This window comes from Pseudopipra pipra, chromosome 13, assembly GCF_036250125.1.
Source record: "Pseudopipra pipra isolate bDixPip1 chromosome 13, bDixPip1.hap1, whole genome shotgun sequence".
In the NCBI taxonomy this organism is placed as follows: Eukaryota; Metazoa; Chordata; class Aves; order Passeriformes; family Pipridae; genus Pseudopipra; species Pseudopipra pipra.
This window is the reverse complement of record NC_087561.1, coordinates 10,762,708-10,789,232: the sequence shown is the minus strand read 5'-3', so window position 1 is coordinate 10,789,232 and position 26,525 is coordinate 10,762,708. Positions and strand designations below refer to the sequence as shown.

At 49.3% G+C, this 26,525-nt stretch overlaps 1 protein-coding gene and 1 long non-coding RNA gene across 11 annotated transcripts in view; one reads left to right on the top strand and one right to left on the bottom strand.

Annotated features, from left to right (window-relative positions):
• Positions 1 to 7,389: 7,389 nt before the first annotated feature.
• On the bottom strand, positions 7,390 to 16,812 carry LOC135421471 (uncharacterized). The gene is made up of 2 exons (XR_010434020.1): positions 16,626 to 16,812; positions 7,390 to 14,940 (listed from the first exon to the last, which is right to left on the bottom strand). It is a non-coding gene; the product is annotated as an uncharacterized LOC135421471 (long non-coding RNA).
• Positions 14,981 to 26,525, top strand: part of MBNL3 (muscleblind like splicing regulator 3) — a 94,192-nt gene continuing 82,647 nt past the window's right edge. For 4 of the 10 annotated variants that reach the window (XR_010434019.1, XR_010434018.1, XM_064670000.1 and 1 more), the window contains exon 1: positions 16,620 to 16,753. The gene's annotated coding sequence lies outside the window, so the exon portion shown is untranslated. Of the gene's footprint in view, positions 15,002 to 16,619; positions 16,754 to 16,863; positions 16,993 to 17,929; positions 18,162 to 26,525 lie in introns of those variants that run through there. The other 6 variants (XM_064669999.1, XM_064670001.1, XM_064669996.1 and 3 more) reach the window with 6 other exon arrangements.

The following is a 26,525-nucleotide window of genomic DNA, read 5'->3' as shown; positions in this document are numbered from 1 at the left end:
CCATTCATGGACAGAGGGCTGCAAATGACTCCTGGCACAACATTTACTTAAGCCCCTTTGTGTTAATGAGGTCTCAGCTCCAGAGCCTCAGTTGGTGGTCAGTGGCACAGCACTTGTTTTGGCAGTCAGTAGTAAATTTTCTGATAAATGAAGCTTGAGAATGATGAGAGCTATAGTGGCAAAGGATGGGTTCAAGAGATATTTAGGCCAAAGCTCTGTGTTTTGAGGTTCTCAGCTCACAGTTCAATGTCTTTGAAATTATATTCTTCTTTTAAAAGCTGTCTTTAAATTGTAAAGGTAATCTGTAACGGTCTCAAATGATCCACAAGCTGAATTAAGCCTTTGATTTCAGGTTAAATGGTTTAGCCTGACTCGGGATGGAAATGTTGTGACCCTTTCCTTTCAAAAAGCCCTACAAATATAAGCTAATTTTTTGAGGTGGACTGCAGCTGGCAGCTGGGTGTGAGACCTGGAGCAGTTTCCCAGGGAAGGAAGGATGCTCCAGCTTTTCCAGTGGAGTCTCCACTCCTGTCCCCGCAGCAGGAGCCACTGCTCTGTGACTGTAAGGGAAGCAGAGCCTCGAGGGATCTGTAACTCCTTTGTAATCTATTCCTGGTGCTTGATACAGCAACAGCTCTGTAATGGTATTAGTATTAGGTGGAGCACATGAAAAGTATTATTTTGTGCCACATAAGCAGGTGGATAGGGGGGTTATGCCGCATGAGAGATGTGTGCTCCACAGGGGGAAACTGGGAATTTCCCCTCTGGGCATGGCAAGCTGGGAAGCGTATTAATAGACATCATTACATTAGAATAATTGCTGTGGAATCAGCAAGCGCGTACATAATCTTTAATGCCTGGGAAATCTCACACAGTTTCAAAATAATTAAAAGTGGGATTAATCTAGATGCCAGACAACGCCTGCCTAATTACTAATGAATAAAGCCGTCTGAATGGCTGCAGCACCCTCAGCAGCATCAGCTGCTCCAGCGCTTTGAAGTCAACCCCCTGCTAATGGGCGACAGGGCAGGGGCGGTCCCCGCAGGCTGCAATTGTCTGGAGGTCAGTGAGGGCCCACTCGGCCCGGTCTGGGGAGATGCTGCTGCGGGCTGGGGGCACAGGGTGGATCGGGCGTGGGGCCCTGGGACCAGCCCCGCCCTCCTGGAGCATCCACGATTGTGCAGCTGTCTCTGTGTCGCTGGGAGCTGGCCCCAGGTCGGCCCCACGGCAGGCATTTTGAGGTAAGGGGATGCAGAAAGTGGTTACGTGGCTGGGTGAGAAACCTCGGCTGGGCATGGGCCCTTAGTGCCTCTGAGCAGCAGGACCTGTGTGAAAAGGTGCCCAGTGGGAAGATGATATGTCCCCTATCTTTCCTGGGATTTTTGCGTTCTCCGGGGAATTGCCACACCTGGAGTAATTCCTGCAGTGTTTGAAACTATACCAGAGCCTGGAATGTGACTGTCACTTTGGAAATCACTAAAGATTGGTGAGCCTTGAGCAGGTTAGTGCTCTTTTCAGAGAGGCACTTCTGGGAGCAGGAACTCCAGTCTGCTGGTGCAGAGCAGCAGCACTAGGACTGCTCAGGAAGGAAGAGTGGGGGACAAAGACAGACTGTCCATGGTGAGTCCTTGTCACAGCCCTGTGCCCCTCTGCTCTGCCATGCTTTGGGCAGCACTGCTGTGTTTCATCTGCATCCATACTGGTGTTGCTCACAGGATCCCTCCATGGCTCAGCCATGGCCATCCCAGATCCTGCCCAGGAAGCCCACATGCACTAGGCTCTGCCAAAATAACAGTGGCTGCTGGGGCTGATCCGACATGTGGGGAGGCAGTTCCAGCACCACAACAGGCAGAAGGGGTAAGGCTGGCAACAGCAGCTTTCCCAAGCAGTCCTCAAGCTGTGTCCTCAAGCTCCATTGTGGAGAGAACACAAATTACAATTAACGAAGTCCTGCCCTCCTCCGATGCCCTTCAGAGCACATTCCACACGGAGGCTGCCTGGCCATCCATAAGGATGGTGTGTGGGCTGACTCTGCAGGGACTCCGCGGTGCTGCTGACTCACACACGGTGCAGCTTCCCCTCGTCACCCGGTCACACCATTGCAATGCTGCTGGTTTTTTTTTTTTTTTATTATTCCCTTTTTATGGCCTTGCTGGGAAAATGCTGCATCGGCGTCAGTGCGTGCAAAGTGCTGCCTGCAGAATTCTAACTCCCTCCCAGGGCCTTTCGGGATGTCGCTGCCAGTCTGGAAGGAGTCGTGCTGGCTCTTTGTCAAACATCACATTGATTTTAAAATTACTCTGATGGCTCTTTAAGTCAGTGCACTTTTTGTGGCCCTCTGCGTTTGTCACAGCTGATCTCTCTCTTTCCCGTGGAAGGGCAGAGGGGTGGCATTATCTGGTTCAGCTGCATTGATTTTCTGTGAGTGGCAGATCAGATTTTGAATGAGGAGAAGCAGATCAGAACTGAAATGTCTGACTCTCTGTTTTCACCTCACGGTGCTCAGCTCTTCAGCAGGATGGGACTCACAGAACACGCTCTGTCAGCAGTGTTTTTCCTCCCAAGACACCTGGGTGGTGGATCACTGCCTGGGCTGGAGGTTTGTAAGGTGCAGGCCATGTTGTGATAAAGTGGGATCTGGGCCCGCATGCTCCTGCCTGCTGGTTCTTTGCTGAATCTGACAGCCCATACCCTAAACCCTCATCCCCGACAAGCCCATTTGACCTGGGTGCTTTCTGTCACTTCTATACAAAAGCAAAAGCCAAATCAAAGGCTGCAGAGGCAATACTAGAAATTAAGATGTAAAGGTGACTCATTCTGTCACCTTCTGCAGGCTGCAGAACAACCTTTCCATGAGGATAAATACAATCATCTCTGTATCTGTACACTCAGCTGTTAATATTGTAAACGAAGTACAATGTTTTTCAGATTACTGAATCACTGCTGTCAGTAGAACAAGCAGCTCAAGCAGGCTGCCAAGGCAGGAGATGAAAGAAATCATTAATTTTACGTTACCGGTTCATGCACAAATTTCTGAGAGGGGGTGATTAACTGCTGGAACAAGCCACTGAGGGGAGCAGAGGATTCTCCAGTTCTTGCTGTCTACAGATGAAGGCTGGCTGCTGTTCTGTGAGGGGTGCTTCTGCCAGGTAAAGTGGTTGTTGTACTCAGTGCAAGTGCAACTGGCTGGATTGTGGAGGGCGCCCTCCAAGTATAAGGGGCAAGTGGAGACAATCTAATCATCTCAGCCACCCTTAACAGTTGTGAACTCTTACAAAAGGTCTTGCTGCTACAAAGGTTCTGAATATTCATGGGTCAGTTCATGCTGACCCTTTAAAGAAATATCTCAGCTGGCACCAGGGCTGGGACAGTGATGCTGTCCCCTGTGCCTCCAGGGATGCTGCAATATGCTGCCTGTCTCCATCCCCTGCAGTGATCAGCAGGGTGCTGAGCAGGGCCATTCTGTGCAGGCATACAGCCTCCCCTGGAAGGGAAACACAGCCATGGATATGTGCAGCACTTAGGTTTGGGGGGCCAGAAAGGCCCCAAGGTGGGAAGCAGGCCACTCTGAGGGTGACAGTGGGGCAAAACTGCTGCAAAAAAGAGCTCTCCTGCTCTGCAACCTGTTGATCATTTTGTATATTGCTTGTGTGCAGCAGGTCATAACCAAGGACATTGGCCCTCATCTGACCCTGGCAGCACTCATCTTCCTCACAGACCTTGTATGAGGGCTTGGATGCATCCCTTGCAATTGCATGCAGCTCCATAGCTCTGATTCTGGGAAATGGCTCTGATATTTCTCATGACTGCTAGTAATTAAGCAGGATGCACCTTGGATTTGCTCGACCAAAAGGTTGGTTATGACTTTTTTGTTTTTGTTTGACTGATGGTCAGCCTGGCTCCCAGAGGAGCAATGAAGATGTGGTTGGGGTGAGAGGGGACATATCTAGCACATCTTAAGGGTGACTTGCTTGTGAGACCTCAGAGAAGAGCTCATTTCTCAGGCCCCTAAAGCCAAGGATGCCCTTTGCCATAGGCAGGCTCTTGTGTGAGGAAGACTTTGCTGCTGATCGTGGGGCTGAAGATTCAATGCTCCCTTCACCTGCCAAGCAGCAGAGATGCCTGGACATCTCATCAAATCCCAGCTTGATCTCTGCCCACATCCAGTGCAAGGACTTCTTCTCTCAGCCCCCTCCCTGGCCCCATCTGACCTCCAGGGCAGAAAGAGGCATTTATTGGAAGGATTTCTATGTGCTGGCCAGGTTCTGCTTGGTATTCAGAAGCGGAACAAAGTAAGAACTTTAGTGTTTACATCCATAGCAATTTAGGCTTTAATTTAGGCAATATAATACAATCTATCTTACTCTGAATTTTAACAGCTTTTCTATTATTTTGCTCCATGGCTACTTGGAAATGTGAGCTCCTTTACTACGTGACTACTTAGACCAATAAGAGAGCTATTTACTTAACACATTAGTTTGCAGGCAGCATTCTGTGAGCCTGCTGGTGGAGGCTGCCTGTGTCCATGGCTGTGGGTATGAATATGCATAATAATTAATAAATGTTATTTGCTGGACATTTATTCCTGAGTGTCTCAGCTCTCCTTGACCGAGAAATTCTGTCTCTCTGAGATCTAATGAAAGGTTTAGACTTTTTAATTTATTTTCTCTAGATTAGGCTCAGAAAATAACCTTATTATTCTAATAGGTAGACCAGTCCCTGAGGAAGATATGAATAAATGAAAAAGCAATAGGTGAAAAATAGGCCAGAGCTGCTATTACAGAAGAGTCTTTCTGACCTTTTAATTTTTTCTTCAGAAACACAGGAAATCAGATTCTGAGAGCACACAAAATGCAGCCAGCTGCTCCTGCAGCTCCAGTAGCTGTTTTTCTGTGCAAAATGACAAAATTTCTACTAGAACAAGCATTTTCTCTGGAAATACATTTTAAGTGCCTGTTGTATTAAATCTATTTTAGGTTGCATCTAGTGCATAAAATTCGATGTATGTGTTCAGTCCCATTTTGGACTGTACACACTAGAGGGAGCCATGGAAAAACCAATCCCCAGCCTGCTGCCAGGCTCCTGCCCTTCTCCCCAGAGCCCTGGGCCCTGCCTGCTCCTGCCCGCTCCTGCCCTCTTCCCTGGGAAAATTGGTGTCTTTGAAGAGCAAATCCTGAAAATAACTGTTTGGGAATGTTGGAGGAGCAGTTTTGTTGAAAGTAAAGTGTATTGTTTGAATATGCTGATGTTTGTCAGAATTTTAGATTGGAAAAAGGCATTTACTTCAACCCCACCAAATTTCACCTTTTGAGAATGTCCCTCTTTAGGTGAGGTTGGTCCCTTTGGATGCTGCCCTGTATTCCTCTTCCACACTGAAACACTGTGTATACAGCCAAGTGATGCTTTTACACAGTATCCTGCTCTCAGGAGGACAGCCACTGTTGAAGGTATCCAAGACCCAATTAAAATGTTTCAGGTGACTGGAAATTATTTTTGCAACTCTGTTTCATCTGAAATTCCAGCTTTTTCTCCCCTTTCTGTGATATTTCCCTGCCCATCACCCACACTCTTCTTAAAGTCCCCTTTGCTCCCAGTATCTACTTCCCACAGAGGGAAGTCCTTGGGGCTAGGGGAGAGGGAGCTCCTCTGCTTTTCTTCTGCCTGATCCCTCTTTGCGTTGGGAAACAGGGAATGGGAGGTCCCAGCTCACCAGCAAAGTCCCAAATTCTGACCACTTCCAGAGACCCCAAATTATATTTGTTTATAAAGGATGATGTGCAATGACAGATAATTTTTGCCTGCTCTGGGAGCTAATATGGGGAAGTGGTGATACAATCCCTGTGTGCCGATGGATCCTTGAGGATACTAATGCACAGCAAGGCCAGGACATGCCACACAGCCACTCCAGGGGCTGTATTTTCACAGTGACTATTTGCACTAGTGGCTTTATGGAAAAGAGTGAGGCTGTTACTGGAACAAGGCTGGGATCAGAGCAGGGGTGTGAGAATTTAGCCCATGGTGTTGCTAATGGTGGTTGCTGTGCTGCACATGTGAGGCCCAAATGATAACAGGCGGGGGCTGTTTGCTTTGCTGCGTTGCAGCACAACAGCAGCTTTGTTGGAGCTTTGATGAGCTGTCTCTGCCGCAGCTCGGGTACGGGCTGCTTTTCTGTCTACAAGGAAACATCATCTCTGGTAAGGCAGAAATATTTCCCTCTGAACGACAACAAAAGGAAAGCTGAGCTGTGGTCTTGTCAAGTGCTGTTCCACTGATAAAACAGAAAACAGGACAAAAGTTTCCTCCCATCAAACAGGGTTATTCTCAGCCAAGAGCAGACATCTCCAGTTTATTTATTTCCACTTGCTCCTGTGCTCTTTTTGTGCCCCCAGCTGTGTAAAGTTTCAAAGGGTCCCTGGGTCTGACACTGCAACTCCCCAAAAGACCTGTCACTGGAGATAAACAAATCCAGCAACAGGCTGGGAGGAGAGAAACAGACACTAGCTAACTAGTCAGGAAAGTTTTCCAGGATTTCAGCTGAACCATGGCACGGTGGTGGATGTGCAGCTTGGCAGGTGGGATACACACACTGTCGCATTTGAGGATCACAGGTTGGAGCTGTGGCACTGTGGCAATCCTTCCCAGCCTCTCCTGCTCTCCCACAGTGCACCTTTTGTAAGTCACAGAAAAAGAAGTATTAGCTGAGTAATGCTTAAACAAAGCCTCTGTGTGTTTTGGGACAGTGGGGAGTGTACAGACTGGGCTGCCCAGCCTGGCCCAACAGCAGATTTAAAGAAGCTTTTAGCTTCTGATGAAGCCTAGTACATGCTTCTGCTTGGAGTCGTGACACTGGAGGAAGAAATGGGGACCCGTTAGGGAAAGGGAGATAATTCCTCAGCATCGTCACATCCTGAGTCCACTGATGACCCAGGGAAGTTTGTTTAAATCAGAGATGGAGACATTATTCCAAAGTGATCTGCAATGCACAACGGACATGGTGTCTGTCAGTGCTATGATCTGTGAAAGGACTCCAGAGGGGATGGTTCTGGTCATGTTTGGAGCTGATGCCACAACCCAGAGGGATGCCCCGAGGACAGTGTGTGTTAGGGTTCCCCTGCATGCTGGGTACTGTTGGGAAACAATTTTTCTCCTTCTCAGATGCATCTCAGGCTCTCCAAAGGCACAGCTGAGTGCTGAGAGGCAGGGTTGTGTCACCGCTGTACCTAGTTCGGTTAGAAAAAAAGCATCAAGGCTGGCAGAAGCCACTCTTTGTGATATGATGCAGCAGCTGAAAGGAAAAACTCTGCTTTTTATGGCTCTCATGGAAAGGCTTCCCATTTAGCCCAGGAGTAGCAGCTGTTCTCCCAGTTTACAACACACAAACAGACCGCATTGTTTTCTGATTTGCCTTTTTTATTACAGCAGATATTGGATGGGTAGCTAGCGAGGAAAAAAAAGCAGGGAAAGACCAACCCAGCTGGTTCACTTTATGGCATCTGGGAACTGTAGGAGCTCAGCACATGCTCTTCCAGGTAAATACCACCCGGGTGCCCCTGCAGTCAGTGCTGCTATCTATGGGTGTGTGGGAAAGGGGCCTTTTTGGGGTGGATGGGGTAGCAAGCTGGCTGTCCCAGGGGAGTCTCATGTATATGGGATGTGTGTGAGTGTGAGAGATGCCCCAAGAGCTGAGCAAGAACCATCCTGTGAGAGTGGCTCTGAACCCTGGCGGGAGTGCTGCAGTCAAAAGGGACTTTTTACCCTCAAGTCATCAAAGACAACTATATTTCTATGAAGGAGCAGTGTTGAGTAGGGAGGGGGTATTTTAACAACATGGTAACATTTTTTTTGTTTTAAACCAATATCACACCTGCAAATGGTTGAACCAATTTCTGTAAGCTGGGCTCCTCTGTGTCAGGTGCTCAGGGGGTATTGCTGCCTTGGCTGATCCTTCTGCAGTCAGGACTGGATTTTTTGAGAGCTTTCTCAAACTTATCTACTCTCCCAGCTTCTCTCATGGTGTAGCAAAGCAAAGGGGCTTCTGCCAAGGCTTGCCAGGCAGGCCACTCTGCAGGGCTCTCCTCTGCCTTCGGGTGACTTCAATGCTTGTGAATTGGCAGCAGGTTCTTAGCCCTTGCTGGAGGCAGAGGCTGTGCCAACACGCTGGTTCCTTCAGCACATCACTCCGGTGATTACAGCTTGACTCAGCCTTGCAGTGCTGCTGCTCTTCCCTTCTGAGCCTCTCCTGGGAGCCAGAGGTTTTGGCAGGCACTTCTCCAGTGTAAGGCAGTGTCACTGGGGATTGGGGTTCACTTACCAGAACTGTCTCACATGTGCCCAAATTGGCTGCAGGCTCCAGCCATCGAGGGAGAGGAGCAAATGCCAGCAGCCAGTGAGTCAGTGTGCTCGCTTGGTATTTGCTAGGCTTGGGTGGGGTTCCTCAGAAATGCCAGTTCACTTCCAAAGGAACATAAATCACTACATTTATACAAGCTTCAGTTCCGCAGATCCCTGTTTAGCAGCCAGGATGGGGTTTACAGTTAATTAGAAAAACAAAAAAGAAGAGGGCATGTGAAAGCAAGACCCAAATGTCTTTAATAATTATCCCATGAGCAAAAACTTTCACTCGTCTTTCAGATGATGACAAACACTGGGGAGCAGCCACCCCCGGAAACTTGGGCCCCTCCTGCCTCCCTCCCTTTGAAGCTTGGTTTCCTTCCCCTCGGCGGTGCAGCGACGTGACTGGGGACAGTGTGTTCATCACATGCTGGCACTCTCGCTCTCTGCGGGGCTGAGCCCAACTGCTCCTACAGCTGCCCATGTCCTCCTGCAGAGCAGCTTCTCTGTGGCTGCTAAGGAAGCCCTCCTTCCCCATCCTGCCTGGCTCTGCACACCTCTGCATGGGTGACTTGTGTGGGCCAGGAGGGACAAGGACATTCTTTTGCTGGAGGAAGGGACCAGGCATTGTTCTGTGTGTGTCCCACCATATTAGTCAGCAAAGAAAAACCTCCAAGCTCTTTTGTGTAAAACAACTGGACCTCCCTTATCTGCTCCCACTAATTGAGAGCATCTTTTCCTGCCCTCTTGTTGCTGATCCAAGTGGGTTGATTTAAAAGCCTGGATACCTGATGGCTGGGGTCTTGTTTACTGCGTGTACCTGATGCTCACAACCACCCACAGCCCGTTGCCTCCTTTGTGAGTCTTGCTCCCCTCCAGTGTTTCTACCTTTGACGTTACGTTCCTTCTCTTGCAAGTCCAAAGAACAAAGCTGTCCTCCCCACGCACTCAGGCACTCCTTCTTTTCCTAACTGAGCTCTGCAGTGCAGAGTTATTAATAAAAAATCACAACGTCATGTACAGCCTGCACCATCACATCTGTCAATGTCACCACCACGCAAGATTGTGTGTTTTTTTCCACCTTTCAGTGTTTCTTTGCTGCAGCGGTTGTTTAAAAGGAGGAGGAAAGCTTAGAAATCCCTCCCCACCTGCCAGAAGAAGTGAGGGATGATTTCAGTTTGGGGTGTGGCATTTTGATGTCGCCATTTGTGGTTATTAAAAACTGTTATTTGCGAATCTTCAGCTGCTAAAAATAAGATTTCCAACACTCTACCATGATTTATCTTACAGAAGATGTCAAACTGATTCTGGCTTGTTGACCTTTTATGTAAAACGTAATTTTCTAAGCGGTGCTCATGGCCTGTCTCTCTGCTCACTCCTTGGTAACACATGTAAGGTTAATACTCAACAGTGACCATTAAAATCAGCTTTTGCTTGAGTGGAGTTAAGTTTTGAAGACTTATTTTCATCATTTCCCATAGTTAGTACAATCCATAGAGAAGTGCTGGAATACAGTGCAGGCTCCTCTCTCAGCAAACGCTGAGTTTTGCTGCCATGTGAGTGATGTGCAAAAGCGACTTCGGACCCAAAGCCCCCCTGCCCGGATACGTTGAGGAATTCAGGACAAAACCTTTGGGAGAAAACTTCGCAGTAAGAAAATGCAGCAGAACATCAGGTTAGAGACTAGAGCAGGACATTATGGTGGGGGTCTTTCTGTTTTCCTTGGGGCTTGTTGTAGCACAGGTGGGAGCTCTAATGAGTTACCACTTGGTGCTCCCCATAGCAATATTTGGCTAACTCTTTTAATCATCTTGCTGCCTTTAGTAGAGAGAAAAGGAATTAGCTTGTGGCTTTCTTAGTACCTCAGAGGATTCACAGAACTGCAAGGATGTGGAGCAGGGAGAGGGGTCACAACACCAGCCTGAAGCACCAGGTCCCTCCAGCGTGGGATGCAGGGACCATGGGCCTCATGGTCATTCATAAAGGGATCTGCGGGTGGATGTGAAGGTGACACTCACCCAGAGAACCACTGCAGGCTTCACTAGCCCTCTTGGCCCAAACACTTCTGAAATAGTCTTCCTCTGTCTGTGCATACGTTGCCACTGGGGTGCAGCTCTGCAGCCTTGTTTCTGCTCCCCACATCCACAGGCAGCCTGTGTGTACATTAGCAGGGCTTTTGCAGAGGACAAGCTGGGCTGTTGCCATCGCTGGCCCACAGGGAGATGGCAGGGACAGGCAAGAGTCTGCAGCAGCTTGCATTTTAGGGAGCACAGAAGCCCAGTTGCTGGTGTAGGCAATGCAGCAAGTGCCCTTTTGTGCTGCAGCTGCCACTCGTGAAAATGGGACCCAAATGAGTTTGTCAAGAGGGAGTCAAAGCTGGAATTAGAGTGTGACTGTTGTGTCCATGGGGAGAGTAACAGCAGCCTCAGACCAATTCACAGTGTGGGCAAACCCCTGCCAGGAAGGTTTGGTGGAGCTGAGGGAACAAGGTGATGGAGACAGGGCTGCCATAGGACTGGAGACCCCATCCAGTCCTCCTTGTTCACTGCTATGTGAGGCTACCTGGGAGTCTCATCACTGGAACGTTTAAAATGTCATGGACCTTGGGGGAGAAGGTAGAAACTGCCGTGGGCTAGGCAGGAGGTGGGAGATCTCTCAGTTGTAAAAATCCCTGACTACCTTGTGCCTGCTTGTGTGAATGGTCATTTACTTTCCCAGCTGGAAAGTTGCATAGGAAGTGAGAGGGAAGGAAATTCCAATTTGTGCTAGAATTGCTCTGGTGTGGAGTATCAGGGATATTTCTTCCTTTGTTGTTACAACTACCTTACACCACATGCTACTTTCTGCTGTTTTGTTTATCAATAAAAAGCAAAAGGTCACTTGCTTTTTGCAACCTGATGGGGTGTATGTGCCATGGGGCATAATGCAGGAAGGACATTGAATATACCTGCTCCTTCTGCTATCCATGGGCTGTTCACAAAACCACCCCAATATCCCTTCCCTCCAGACACCTGCCAAAGACACAAACCTTTCCTGCTTTGTAATTCCTGCCCAGAAGGTTTGGGACACAGGTGAGAAGCTATAGACTGAGAGGCCCCAGTCTGGTTCTCTCTGGCTTCTTCCCCTTCCCTGAGGCAGTCCCAAGCACAGAGGCTCGGGATATTCCTGTTTCTCCTCTCTGGTTCATCCTACTGGTCCTCTGACTGTTCACAGAATTGAGTGCACAGCTCAGCTGAGTACCCAACCTTGAATAGAGCCCCTCTTAACCCACCAGCTAAGTCATCTGTTCAAGTTTTGTGGTTTTGTGCAAATTCCAGCCCAAGTTTCCCAAGCATGGGCATGGCCAGGCTGCCTCAAGTGGATGCTGCAAGCAGATCATGGGCTTCTACAGCATGCAGCCAGCTGGGGCTGTAAAGCACCTTTACAACTGCCCACAGAGAGGAACCTGCCCCACACCAAATATGGGATGTGGCGTGAGTCAAAATGAGGGACACCAGAAAATAATAGACTTCACATGAAGGAGAGCAATAATTTGCAGCTGTAAATCACCTTTCATCTACAGATCACAGAGGCGTCTCAAGCACTAATTAGCGTAGCCTTGCAGCATCCCTGCCCCATAACTAGTGAGGGGCGATGGTTATTCCATCTGCTGGCATGCAGCCACATGTCCTTGCAGGCACCTGCAAGCGGGAACTGGCTTGCAAGGTTGGTCCTGTTCCACTTCTCACGGCTGTGCTGGAGATTCCGGGCACCTGTGCCAAGGGGCTGGTGTGTGTTCTGAGCCAGTGCAGGTTTGGTGTCTGCTACCACAGCAGGCAGGGCCAGGAGGAGCAGAACCCACTTGGGATCCAACCCACTGCTGCTTTGGGTTCTATTTGATATTTTCCATGTGGAAATCATTACTCAGCTCAAAGAAGGTTGAGTGAGCAAGGTAAGCTCCTCCAGCAGGAAAAATCCCTAAGAGTGTTGTAAATAAGTATGGCAGGAAAATTTACAATCTCCTAAAGTTTTCATAAATATATATGTGTGTGTGTTTATATATTTACAAAACATTTTCAAAAAATCTAGAGTTCTTTAACCTTAGTTGTTATCTCTGTAATGTTGGGGAGACACACCCAAAGCACTTGTTAAATTGGGCATGGAGCAGAGAAGACAGGTTTACAAGGATCTGTACACGGAGTTGTTCATATTTTTTGGAAAGTGTGTGGAAACCTAACCAGTCCTAGCCTTAATCCCCTACTTTCTTGAGTTGAGGTACCTTTCCTCGGGAAAATGAAATATGCCTTTCTTGGAAGAATTTAATTGTGAGAAAGAGAAATGGCATAATTAGGAAATTTCCCAGCTAGCTGTAGGTGTAGCAGTCCCATCTTCCCTCCCCCTGGCTTGGGTATCTACAACATACACCCTGCAGCACTCCAGTGCTTGAAGGACACAGCATGGGTCTCTGGGATACAAAACTTGTCTATTTTGAGTTTGCAGTGAGCAAAATGAAGCAGAAGTTACTGGGCTGCATGTGGGAATTGAAATGAAAGACTGTGAAATATGGGAGCAGGGAATCAGACTGGGTAGTCTCTCTCTGCATTTGAAACGTCTATGAACGTTGTTGAAATACTGCATGTGATCGTTTTGCATGGCTGAAAATAGCTCTGCAAGGTGCTGGGCGGCAGTGCAAGCCAGCCCCTGGCATTGCGCGGCTCCCAGCACCACTTTACTGTCACACCAGGAGCTTTGCTGTACAAAGAAAGCACAACTGGAGTCTGCTGCTTTGTCCATGTTACAAGGAGGTAAATTAAAGGTTAGAGAGATTTTAATTTGCTCCAGGACATAAAGAACATCAGGGCAAAAGTGAGACCTGCGAGCCCTTGCTGACAGTTCCTTGCTACGACTTCTGCATGATGTGGGATTTGTTTCCTTCGTTAAAAATAACCTTGTTTATAACCTCTGTTTCATGATTCAGCTTTTCTGCAGACATCAACTGATCACCATCAAAGCAGGGCAGCATCAGATTTCAGGAGGAAGATGCAATAGGCTGTTGTGGCTCAGACGTGCTCCTTGCAAAGGGCAGTTCGATTGCGGAAATGAGGGATACCTTGTCAAAGGGCTGCTCTTTTTGGAGAGGAGTTCTGCTCTCTAAGATCACTGTGCCAGATCCTGAACTGCCTGGAGCTCCTGTTGTGCAAATCTCCACCCAAGGCTTCTGCCCTGCCAGAAGCACCAGTGCCTCATCACCGTGAATGTGGCCCCGTGCAGGCCCAAAGCTACAGACTAACGTGGTTTTCCTGGTTCCTCTCTTCCTTCTTGCCTGTAGGTCAGAGCATCAGACATGCACTGCTCTACATACAGCGACCCGAAGCCCTACCAGTGGCACAGCTACCAGTTTTACATCTGAAGCAAGACTCATTGCCAAGAAAAATCTCCTAGAAAGTCCCACACACCCACTTTTATTCCTTGCACTGTGGTGTGACGTGCCTCACGCACAGCACAGCTCTCCAGGCTTCTAATGGCCATGTTGCCAGGGTTTGCTCACTGCTGTATTATCTTGCCTGCAAAATCAAGCTACACAGCTGCAGTTCTCATCCCATTTAGCAGACTGGGAAGTGGAGGCACGAAATGAAAAGGACCAGCACTTTCCAAAAGCTTCTGGTGATTATTGTCTAGCTCTGGATGAAGTTGCCACATTCAGGTGGGTCAGCAACTGCTGGTTCAAGTGATGTGCCCACAGTTACACAAATAATCGGTAGCAAAGACTTAAACAGAAGCCAAACCCCTGAGACACAATCCTGTGGTGCAAATTTGAGCTTGTCCTTCTTTTTTTTAGGAGCTAATCCTTTGTCCTTGCAGCAAGAGGAATTTTCCATAAATGTGGTATGTTTTTTTACACCTCGTTGTGTGTTTAATGTTTAACAGTGGGATCATTATGGTTTTATTAGCAGTATGTAATGCTTTGTCATCTTCAACTGACTTTGCAAACATTAACTAATTGATCTCAACTATGAATCAGTGGTGGTAACTAGGAAGGAAGGAGAAGTGATCTGCTGGTGGTCACTGGGGAAGTGGTTGTCAGAACAGGGTACAGAAATCACACTTTGCTGCTCAGACACGAACATGACAGTTTTATTAGTGTCATTTCCATTAGTGCTTCTGTCAGGGAGGGCCACTCTGTGTGCAATAAACAACCCTCAGCTGCTTCTGTCTGCATCTGGTTGAGCTCATGCTTGACAAAATGTCACCGAGCCCCATAAAATGCTGAATTAAGAAAAAAAAAAGAAAAGAAAAAAAAAAGTGATTGACTCTGTTTTCTTCAGTGATCGGGTGGTTGCTGGTTGTTTTCTGCTTACCCTGACAAAATGCATAATTCAATTATCTATATTTGTGGGAGTTAGATGCTAAAGTGAGAAAGGAGCCAGGCTTGTTTGCAGCCACAGCCTGGGAGGTTTATAAGGGCCGCATCGGCAGAGACTGACTTGAAGCATCCTGAAGCCGGCTGCCAGGAAATTAGCTCCTCGTTTGCAGTATGCAGAACATGTACGGCGGCTTCATGATTTACTCGCTCATCTGCTTCACATTGCGCCTACTCTCCCTCGCGACTGTCCTGGCGTACGCAATCTTCTGTTGCAAAACAGGAGTGAAAATGAGCACTGCAGCGTGGAAGAGCTGTGCCACTACCCAGGTAAGGGTGGCCAAGCCTGCCAGGGACACGGCCCCTCTTGGGAGGGGAATGACAATAGCTTTGGGGATGGAGGGGACACAGCAGGGGGATGTGGTGGTGGCTTTGAGGACAAATGAGATGTGTTTGGAGGGATGTGATGATTGCTTGGGGGACAGAGGTTACACAACCCCTCATGAGGGGATGCAATGATGGCTTTGGACAAAAGGGTGGGCGCAGTAGGAGCATGTGATAGTGGCTTTAGGAACAGCGGGAACAGAATGGAAAGGTGTGATGGTGGCTTTGGGAATAGAGGGGACACAGTGGGAGTATATGATGGTGGCTTTGGGTACAGTGGGGACACAGTGAGGGCATATGATGGTGGCTTTGGGGACAGAGGGGACAGAGTGGGGGTATGTGACAGTGACTTTGAGGACAGCAGGGACACAATGGGGGGATGAGATGGTGCCTTTGGGGACAGTGGGGACACAGCAAGAAGGTATGATGGTGGCTTTGGGGATACAGGGGTCATAGTGGGGGTATGTGATGATGGCTTTGGGGACAGTGGGAATGCAGCCCCTCAGCAGGTGGATGTGATGGTGGTTTTGGGGACAGTGGGGACACAGCAAGAAGGTGTGATGCTGACTTTGGGGACAGAGGGAACGTAACAGGGATGTATGATAGTGGTTTGTGGACGGTAGGGATGCAACCCCTCAGCAGGGGGAGGTGATGGTGGCTTTAGGGACAGAGAGGACAGAATGGGAAGGTGTGATGGTGTCTTTGGGGATAGAGGGGACATACTGGGGGTATGTGACAGTGGCTTTGAGGACAGCAGGGATACAACAGGGGGATGAGATGGTGTCTTTGGGGACAGTGGGAATGTAGCCCCTCAACAGGTGGACGTGATGGTGGTTTTGGGGACAGTGGGGATGCAGCAAGAAGGTGTGATGGTGGCTTTGGGGACAGAGGGGACACAGAAGTGGTGTATGACAGTGGTTTGGGGACAATAGGGATACAACTCTTCAACAGGGGAATGCACTGGTGGCTTTGGGGACAGCAGGGACACAGTGTGGGGGATATGATGGTGGGTTTGGGGACAGAGGTTATGCAGCCCCTCAACAGGTGGATGTGATGGTAATTTTGGGGCCATTGGGGACATAGCAAGGAAGCGTGACAGTGGGTTGGGGGCAGTACAGATGCAACTCCTTAGCAGGTGGGCATGACAGTGGTTTTGGGGACAGTATGGGCACATTGTGGGAGATGTGATGGTGGCTTTGGGGACAGCACAGATGCAACCCTTCAGCAGCCAGACATGACGACGGTTTTGGGGACAGTGGGGACACAGCAAGGGGACGGAGGACACATGTCAGGGAGTTGTGCCGGTGATTTGGGGACAGCAGGGACGCAGCCCCGCAGCAGGTGCCTGTGGTGGTGGCTTTGGGGACAGGTAGACTCGGTGAAGCGGGGGTCCTGCGGCCGGGAAGAGGTGTCAAGGCGGTGCGGGCATCCCGGGAGGTGCGGGAGAGGCCATCCCGGGGCTCGTCCCGCAGGGCCCGGCGGGGCGGGGGTCGCGGGGCGGTTGCCATGGCAGCAGCCGGGCGGCGCGCGCGGCCGGCGGGGCGCGGCGCGGCGCGGCCCCGGAGCGTACCATGTGCGCCCGGCGGCGGGAGGCGGCGGCGGCGGCGGAGGGGCCACGACGGCGGCGGCTGCTGCTGCTGCCCTGCTGCTACCGCTCCGCCACGGCGGGCCCGGCGACCCAGGAGCCGCTGCGTAAATGTAACGGCGGGGACGGGGAAGGACGGGGTTGGGGTGGGGGGGACACGCTGAGTGGCATTTCCACGCCGCGCGTGGCCGCGGGGAGCGGGGGGGGGGTGGGCGGGGGGCGGGCGGGAGGCGTTAAAATGGCGGCGCGCAGGCGGCCCCCGCGCTAAACCGGCCCCCGTGGCTCGCCCCGCGCCGCCGCGCGTGGCACGGAGCGGCCGCCGCTGCCTGCGAGCGCCGCCGCCGCCGCCGAGGTAAGGCCGGGGCGGCCGCGGGGGGCTCGGTGCCCACGCCGAGCCGCGGGCACGGGGGGCGCGCTCCGGGGAGGGGGGCGCGGCGGCGGGGGCTGGTCCCGGTGCCGGTGCCGCGGGCGGGTGTCCCGGGAGCGCCGGCGGACCGGCCGCGGGTGCCGGCGCGACTCCGCATCGCTCCTTTGTCTGGCGGCGGCGGGCCGGGCCCCGCGCCGCTCCGCCGGGCGCTGCGCAGGGCGGCTGGCGCGGCCGGAGCGTGGCGGGGACGGCGTGCTGTGCTTTAAAAGGGAGAGAAGGAAAATATACCACGAAACCCGCACCGAAACTAATTTTTTGCAGCCGAAAGTGTTGCAGGCGCTGCCGTAACCCCCTGAAAGCCTCGTAGCGCTGCAAAACCCCTGCTCGGAGTAGAGGGAAGTGGAGTTTTACTTCTGGAAAAGCAGCCCGAACTCTCTCCGGAGGGCTCCGGCCGCCGCAGCGGCGAGAGAGGGGCCGGAGGGGAGGGGGGATTTTTTCCTTTTTTTTTTTTTTTTTTTTTTTGGACTCTTATGAAGACATGCGCATTTGTTCATTCTTGCCACCGCACTGGAGTCTGCCTAGAAACAAAGAACACAGCCTGGCGAAGTTGATGCTGGCTCCCAAAGTGTCTGGCTTTTTTTTTTTTTTTTTTTCTTCCTTCATTTACTTGTGCGATAGTTAAAAGCTTCGAGATGTTTCCTTCAATTATTTCCATGTGCCTGCTGATGGAAATACCCCCGCACCCCCTCGCGCTTCGCCCCTTCGCCCCCCTGAACCCTGCCAAGGCAGGTTACGCATTTTGGAAAGTGCAGCCATGATAGACAGAGCAAGTTCTCTCTCCCATTTTGCCCCGGCCCCGCGGTGTGACAGCTCGCAGGAGGTGTGCCTTCCCACCGGGAGCCACCCCCTTGCTGAATCATCGCCGAGCCATGGCCGGACAGCTCGTCCTCCCGGGGAGCAGAGCATTCCCCGGCCGAGCATGAGACGGTGGCGAGGCAGACGCGAGGCACAGACCTGTTAACATTCGGTTCAGGCGCGGGCGAGCGGCTGCGGGGAGAAAACCTTCCCCTTTCATGGCAGCGGGAGCTGCGGATGCAGTTTTGAGCTCAAAGGCAAGACGTGCGCTGCTGTAAGGAACATCCCCTGCCTTTGAGGTAGTGAAACTCCGAAAGCCTGATTCCTGCAGCTTTTGCGTCTCTGAAAACTCCCGTCTTGCTCGGATAGGCTCCGTGTGTGATCAACACCTGGCTCGGGGAGCGACGTGCGGGTTCACGATGCTGTGGCTATTAGCAGTAATCCTGTATTGCGTTTGCACAGAGAAGCATGTGAGCAGTAGTGTATGTCCGTGCTGCTTGCCTAAAACTAGTTTATTCTGCGTTGATGGAAGTCGTTGCCTTCGTTAGCGCAAGGAATAATGACTTAATCTTTCTGGAGCTTGGGGTGCATGTGTGTCAGATGCTGAGGTGTTGCTAGGTATCTCTGCCTCCATTCAAAGGTTGCCAAAAAGTATGAGAGTGAGAGGTGGGATGACCAATTTTGAGCTGGGGTGTATCAGGCAAGACTGAATTGCAGCAGTTGTTGGACATGTAACATGATCCTGTAATTAGAGGGAGGTTATAGTCTATACCGTGTTGAAACTATCGAGTGTCTGAGTTGGAGCAGTCTGAATTAAGCTAGTTCTTCTGGGATTGTGCAGAAGCAGTAGTGCAGTTAAAAGTTTCCATACAGCAGCTTTCATAAGGTTGCAGAGATTTTTCCCCCTGTGGGTCCTCCTTGCGGGTGTTTTGCTGTTAAGGTAGTACATGGAGGCTGCAATGGTGCTGCTCTCCAGGTTGGAGAAACGCCTTACATGACACAGTCCTGCTCCATGGAGCTTTATTTACTCATGAGTGTCTGAATCATGTAGCTTGGCCCTGGTGGGGGTGGAGGGGTAGGAAAAACTGCTGAAGAGAGGACTTGGGGCTTCAGCTTTGTGCAGAACTAGAGGACTTAAAGGACTCTTTAATTTGATCTTAAAACTTCTCTGCCCTCATCAGTCTCCATACCTCAAAAAAGATGTGTGTTAGCAAGTGATCTGGTGGAGAGCCCACAGGCTGTGGTCTTTCCAGTGCTCCTGCCAGTGGGGAGGATCCTGATGGGGCTCTCAAGTGGCTCTGGTTTGCTGTAGGGTTGTACTGGTGTGGAGCCCTGGCAGCACAGCTCTGCACCAGCAGACCTGGGAGGATGTGCAGAGTTACGGTGTGTGGGCACCAGCCCTGCTCACGATGCTAATTTCCCTTGGTGTGTGTGTGTGTATATATAGACATGGTACATATTTAAATGAAGTAATTTTAAAGTAGAGATGGCCCAGAAAAGTTTGAGAGCTATTTCGGTGTATGAGTGTTTGTCTTTGAAAGACAATGGACTGTGCTGAAGCTTCTAGGTATTATGGGATATGCTTATAGCAGGAGAAGGATCAGTCTGCTTTGGGTGCAGTTGGCCTTCCTAGAAGTGGCTGAGTTGTGCATATGCCCCTGCTTCAGGCTGCATACAGCTGTGTGGCTGTTGGGGGTCTGGCGCTGTCTTATGGGCCTTTTGGGATATACTGGCAAGGACCCAAAGCAGACCTGGTGGTCAGCAAGGAAATTAGCCCCACTGTGCTGTAATCTGTGCTGCTCAGCCTCCTGCAGCATCTGGCTAGGCCAGGAGAATTCAGGGTGCCATATCCTTCCCACTGCTGTGGGAGAGTGAGGGACCCACATGGAGAATGAGGAGGCAGATCTAGGGGTGTCATTCCTCCCTCCCAGTGCTGGACCGTGTGCTGCAGGAAGGTTACTGACAGTAGGGATGCTGGGCAGTTGTCCCTCTGAGATGTTGTATCCACACAGAAGATTTTCTAGTCCTTTTCGTGCCGAGTTCCACTTTGCAAGCAGTGGTGGCCTGCTCTGCCCTCATATTCTCTGATGGGGAATGGATGGCATGAGCCTTAATGTTATTCTTAGATTTTTACAGACTTAGAAATTTTCTCCTGGGCTTGCCCTGACTTGGCAAGAGGAATAGAATACATGGTCTGTAGAGTTTCGCACTTATAGTGCCACCAGAAATGAGGTTTTGAGAGCTGTTCTGCATGTTTAACTGAATCTCAAAGAGCAAAAAAACTTGTGAGTGCAAAGAGGGAGAGGTTGACTTTCTTTTTGCAGTGTAGCTTGCAAATCAGTTTTGAAGCTGGTGCTGTGGTGGAAGAAGCGGTCCTGCTTTCAGCCCTTTCCCTCCTGTCTCTTCACCATCTTTGTGAATTAAGAATTATTAAGAATAATCTTGCAGAATAACGGGTAAAAAAGTGATGCTCGTTTTAGCCCTCACTGCTCCTTGGTTCACTTCTCCCTGTGACCACATGGTTGTGTTGGCACAAGGACTTGTGGGGCACAGGCAGGACAGGATGGGGCTGAACCATACCAAAATGGCATGGCTGGTGTCTGGCAAATGGATCTTCCTAAATGCACAAGTCAAACCATGGCTGTCATAGTCATCAGTTGCCTGCAGCTCAGTCAGGAGCCTGAAAGCAAGTGAAGATTTTCTTTGTGGCTAACACAGGCACAGGTGAAGATGATGACTTTGCAGTGAGGATTTGGTGACTGATTCCTGCAGCAGGACACCTCTGCTGTGTTGGTGGTGAGAACTTGGCTTTAGCAGTGGAGTAAACCATTGTGTGACTCAGATGTGTTGGGAAAGAGTACTCAGCCTTCATAGGAGCAGGCTTTTCTGACCATGACCATGCTAGAAGTCACGTGTGGAAACTGAGTACTAGAAACACAGGGCTGCTCATTGAGAGGGAGACTGAGCACTGACAACCAGACTTGGCTTAGATCTCTTTTCCAAAGGTAGTCATAGGAGCTGTGGCTCTCTTGGTGTACTCTGAAAACAGTGCAAACGTCCAACCGAAGAACTGCCACCTCAGGCAGACATGGCATCCTGAGTTTGTTACCCAGGTCCAACCTTCCAGCACCCATTAGGAAAAATGTGAGAAAATTTTTTGCAACGTGATAGAAACACTGGTTTGAGGAGTGACTGCAGCCTGGAAGCAGGAAGGGGAGGATGTCTTTATTGAAGTATGTGTTTGCTCTTAAAATCCCTTAAAAGCTCTGAAGCTCAAGCTTGCTTGATTTGCTGTGTTTGCCATATGTAATATTTCAGCAAGAAGTTTCAATTCAGTGTGGCTGAGTTGATGCAGGAGTTCCTTTTTAGGTGACAGGGGTCCACTTACCCATGTGTAATGTACTGGTTTGCTTTTTAGACTTTTTTTTGTGAGCTTCTTTTTAATTGTAGTCCAGACCTCTGGGCAGTGCATGCATCCTTCTCTAGGCCAATACTCAAGTCCTAATTTGTCATATCATTTAAGCACAGGCTTGTCTCGCTTGCTGAAGTGCAGTCTTTAAGCTGGAGCATTTATAATGTTTTGTAATTCTCTGTTCACCTCTAATGAGCATCATGGGTACCCGGGGCTCTGTGTGTCTGCTGCTGAAATGGAGTTCCTTGTTGTGCCCCCTAAGTATAGAAACTGTATAAATGTATCCTTTTAGTTTTTCTCCAGGTTCCCGTGTGTGCAAATTGCTGCCCCTCAGTAGATAATTTACCTGAATTTGTGCTTGTGATGCTTTTGCAGTTGGGCATCTCTTGCCTGCTAAGCTTTGCAGTGTGTGTTGTTCTTTTAAAAGGTGTGTATCCTCCCCTTTTTCCATGCCATCTTCCAGGAAGGATTGTCTACCCAGAGTGATGTTATCATCCCCCATTTTAAATGGTGTCAGCAGATATTTGTTTTTTTCCTTCTCCTATCCTGATGTTAAGTACTCACCATGGGAATGAGTTGCTTGTATTACTCACATGGAGCAAATCTGTGGCTTGGCCTCTAAATTATCTGGCCCTGCTGAGCGAGGGCAAGGGCCTCGGGAGCCCAAGTAAAGGTGCCAGGATCTGTTTGCCTGCATTTTTTTTTTTTTTTGGTAAAAGCAGGGAGGCCGATAGCGAGCTGAAAAAGCGGTGGCCTTCTGAGCTGGGTATTTTATGTCTGAGGGCTTCTGAATGCATAAAATCAGAGAGAATGTGTCTGTGTAATCCGATCTGCTCTTGAAAGCCTTGTGGAGGGCTGCATGCTGCAGACATAAGCTGTGTCAATAAGAACTCTATTCACCCTCGGAAAACAGCCTCGTGATCGGGTTTGATTGGCAGGCTTCCTAAGGGAGGGCCATTTTTTGAGAAAGAGCTCTGATTTTTTGGCGGTACTTCTGACTGCCTTTTCAGACTCCCACTTATTGTTCTTTCCTTGGCATGATAAACTTGGATATTTTTTGCTGGGAGTTTGCTGGGGGGGGCGGGCAGAGGGAGGATTTCTTGTAGCAGGATAACTGGAGTGTGGGGTGTTTCCCTCTTCCCAGTGCAGCCCCTCTGCCAAAGCAATATTTACGAGCATGAAGGTGAGGCATTTAAAAGAATATGAGGTAGGACTGGAGGTCACTGCGTGCAGGAGAGCACACCATACTCTTGTGCGTGCTCAGGGTGCTGTCTTGCAGAACAGTGGCACAAAACACCCGTCCTTGTAAAAGTCTTGGATGGTAATGCACAAAATGTGTGGTTGTGCATGTTTATGTGCTTTTTTTTTCCCCCCTTGGTTCTGCAGATGTCTCTGTTACCCAGAAGTGTTGTTGGGTGAAATTCTACTTTCGGTAATGCTGCCATAAATCTGCTGCGAAGGCAGTGTTGTACTAATGGCTGTAATTTGCTGGTTGCTATTATTTAAAAAAAAAAAAAAAGAAAGAAATCACGCAAGTAAAAAAATCTAATTCTGCTTTATGAAGTATTCTACACCTGGCATGTAATCTTTTAAAGTCTTGTAGGAAAAATCTGCTTGAGCTGATAAAAGTGATGCTTGTAAGATTTGCTGAAAGCCAAATTTTAGTCAAAATACCAAGTTCTGAGCTGCTGTTCAGTGTGTAGTGTTTGTGTAAATGGCATTTTCTGCTGCATTACATGTGTGTTATTCAGTGTTTGCTCTGCTGAGGTCTTAAATCCATTCTCTTTGGCGTTGAGTTACTGGCTTTAACAAAAGAGATGCTGGACTGTCAGTTTTGCATGTTTCTTTTTTTCTTGCAGGTCCCTTGGTCTATCTATCACTTTTTTTTAAAGCTCCATGTCCTTACTCAAGTGATGATTAGAAAATTAGCTCATCTGTATGTCTTTCTGGGTTATTCCTGTAGCTGCAAATGAAAGCTTGAAAAATATAATTAGGATGTAATATGCACGAGCTCAAAAAAAAAAACCAACAAAAAATGAAGTAATGCGAAGCTATTATTTAAGAGAAATGTAATTATGTTTTGAGCCAATTGAGGCTTGACTTAATTTCTCAGGGTTTGCTGGTGATGATGTAATAAAACCAAAATTAACTCCTGAAATATGCCTGTCCTGAGTCAGGAATTTGGCTGGTGAAAATGGAGAGAGCCACTGAAAGAAGGGGAATCCCCTCGCAAGGGAGCGTGGCCCTGTGCAGTTTGCAAATGAATGCAGCATTTGGGATGATTCCTGCCATCCCGTTTACCTGGCTCTCCCCAGCTGATTCCCCTTCAATAAAGGCCTGATCTTGCCTCCAAGAGCTTTAATAACAAACTGTCTGGTTTAGGTGCGATTGGCCCCTGGGCAGGCGGTGTGCGGCCCTGGGCAGGGTAAGCATGGGCAGGAAACACTGGTTTCTCTGCTGCAGCTGGGTGATTTGTTTTTACTTCCTGTTCCCAATCTGTTTGGGTCAAAAGTAGCGGTGTTTTTCCATATTAAGATGTTTGGCTTCATTCTGCAAGGCAGCAATAAATTTCATGCTGCACACAACGTGTTTCTTATATTTCAGAGACGCTTTATTGCTGCCTTTGACTTTTAATTTGGATGGTGAAACCTTTATTAGCACCTTCTTTGTTGCACAACCTGCTTTTCCAGGAAAACAGAAAGCTTTTTCTTTTTTTCTCCTTTCCTTCTGTTTTGGAAAGAGCCTTTGAAATAGCTCACAGGTCTGTAGCTAAGCAGAGGGAGAGAGATGGCAGGTCTATCTGCCATGGCTGGCTCCTCAGCAGGCTCACAGGGAGACTGGGACACCTCAGCCTGCTTCTGTGCAACTGGTCATGAGGGGATAATGCTGCTGGAGTTAATTGGGATTCTGGGACTTAATTCATTAGTGTTTGTGAAGCATTTGGTGATCTTTTGGTGGAAGGTTCTGGGACTGTATGGTGGGGAGGTGTGGTTGTGCCGTGCAGGGCTGTGATGCTGGGAGGGAGCACCTGTGGGTTGATGGACCACTCCTTAAAGCAGTCCTAAAGGCTGGAATGCTGAACTACCAAATGTCCCCATCTCACTGATGGGAAATCCTTCCCAGTTTTCCAACCAGCTCCTGCGAAAGAGCATCACCTGCTCTGAGCCATGGCTGGCTGCCAGGCTGCTCTGGGAATTGTTCTCCAGAGCACTGGATTAGTCCACATCATGCGGAGTGTTACCACAGGCCATAAGGTACAAAACTGATGGAGAACAGAAAATTGGGCTCTTTGGGCTCTTCCCTGCTGGGCAGCAAAAGTGCTTGTGTTCCTCTTCCCAAAATCTGGTCAAAACTCTTGATCAATGCTGGTCACTCCTAATCAAGCTGTTCAGTTGTAGGCTCTCCTGCTCTGCAGCTGGCAGGTCAAAATGGATAAATCTTATTATAGCTCTACCAGCTATCAGTGGGCTCCTTTCAAATATAGTCTGAACATTTTTTATAGAAATAGTCATGAGCAGTGCCCAGGGGGCTTGTATTGCACCTTCAGATACATTTCAGTAAAGCTATTTTTGAAGTAAAAAAAAGAAACAGAATGGTTATCCACATATGTAATCCTCAGGGTTACAGGTGGTTTATCCTCCTTTCTCTGAAGCCTCCAGTTGCTGGTGTTTTGTCTGATGAAGGAAGCCAGAGTGCAGAGGTGTCTTGTGATGCCTTCATGCCCTTGGACAGACTGCCCAGGTTTTGGCATTGGCATCTCCACCTTGCCTTTGCACTTGACTCCTGGATCCAGAAATGAATGCCTGCATCGTATGTACTCTGCTTGTTTCTCAGATGAAGTCCATCACTGATGAATTCAGCTTGACTAATTACTCAGTGAAGCAGTTGATGTGACAACCTCAGTGCCCTTTGTTAAGCATAGTTTGAGCTAACGTGGGCCCTGTCCCGAGTACCCAGGCATGGTCTGGCTAATGCAGCAGCACCTTTCATGCTCTGCTTGAGGAAGCTACACTTCAGGTCGTGTGAATATGGCCAGCCAGAGTGGGATGCAATCCTGAAGGATGACCAGCGAGCCCCTTCCCTCGTGCTTCTCTGCAGTGAGGTGGTACCCCCTCTGCTGCCTCTGAATGCAACCAGCCCCCTCCACCTTGATCAGAAGTGGAGACAGGTTGTCCCCACTCCTCCCCGTACCTGCTCTGCACACCCTCTAGGACCCGTCTGCCCGTGGCTTGGCTGGCTCTCACCCAGGACTGACCCCCTTCACCATGATTTTCAGGGTCTGCAGAGCAGTTGGTTGAGTAGCTGTGATCCATATTTTTTCTGAGACTGAGGAGATGAGTAGGGCTTGTGGGGTAGATTCTGCATGAGGTTTTATGAACCTTGCTGAAGGGAGAGACCTGCTGGGTTGGGGACTTTCCAGCTCCAGTGACTGTGTGGTAATATGACTCATTCAGTAACTGCTGCTCAGATACCAAGGTTAGAATGAGGATGCTGCTGCCGAACAACAAATTCATTCTGTATCCTATGTGAGGTGGAAGGTTTATCCTTCTGACAAGACCCTGAGATCCATTCATAAGGTATAGGGAAGCTTCCATTTGTTTAATAACAAATGTATTTATTTTCTGTACAGTGCTACCCATTTTGTTTCTCTAAAGATACCAGGATTTGTAAATTCAGCCCAGCTCTAGAGATTGTCCTAAATGCCCTTAGTTGGGTGATTACACCATTTTATATGCCAGCTTACATGAGAAAGTTTTCCCCTGGGTCTTGGAGCATCCCCACCTGCTCAGCCAACCTGTGAGATACAGTACCTGGTGCCTTCTGGGTAGAAAGAGTGGTTGGATAATGCTGCAGAATTCATCCATATCATAGGGTCTGCACCCAGTTCCTCTAGTATGTTTTTAATGTATATGACTTTCAGCACACACAAGGAGAGAAGCAAACATGGGGAATGTGTGTATTTGGGAAAATGGTGGAAACCTCTTGATAGTGGGCATTACCAAGGCAGAACCATTGGCTGCTCGAGCTCCCAGGCTGTACTGTCTGCACTTGGCTCCATGGGCTCAGCCATGAGGAGCTGAGCCTGCAGTTTCGTGCCCTTCAGATGGTTTTTGTCACTGAAAGGTGCGCTCTGGTTCCTCCCTGCTGCTGTCCTCTTTCCTCTGCTTTGTGCTCAGTCTCATGAATGCTTGTCCTGGCCAAGTGAGAGGGCAGGAATGATGCCTGAGCTGATGCAGCCTGTGCTTGGGTC